Below are 496 nucleotides of genomic sequence, written 5' to 3' on the forward strand. Positions count from 1 at the left end.
ACAGACGGGTGTATATCCTGTATCTACACCGTTACACAGACGGGTATATATCCTGTATCTACACCGTTACACAGACAGGTTTGTATCTTGTGACGGTACCATATCTCAGCCTGTTGTGTATATTGTAACAACACTATTACACAGCCCGATGTATATTCTGTAACGACACCATTACACAGCCAGTTGTATATCCTGTCACGTCACTATTACACAACCGGGTGTATATCAAGCATCTCCGCCATTACACCGCCGGGTGTATATCCTGTAACGACATACTAACACATTCGTGTACATATCATGAAATAACACCATTGCACAGACGGGTTTGTATCCTATACCGACATCATTACACAGATGGGTTTGAATCCTGTAACGACATCATTTCACAGACGAGTGTGTATCCTTTAACAACACCGTTACACAGACGGATGTGTATTCTTTAACGACACAATTACACAGACGGTCGTGTATTCTTCAACGACACTATTACACAAAT

The sequence above is a fragment of the Mizuhopecten yessoensis genome, unplaced genomic scaffold, assembly GCF_002113885.1.
Source record: "Mizuhopecten yessoensis strain PY_sf001 unplaced genomic scaffold, ASM211388v2 scaffold8245, whole genome shotgun sequence".
NCBI classification, from domain to species: Eukaryota; Metazoa; Mollusca; class Bivalvia; order Pectinida; family Pectinidae; genus Mizuhopecten; species Mizuhopecten yessoensis.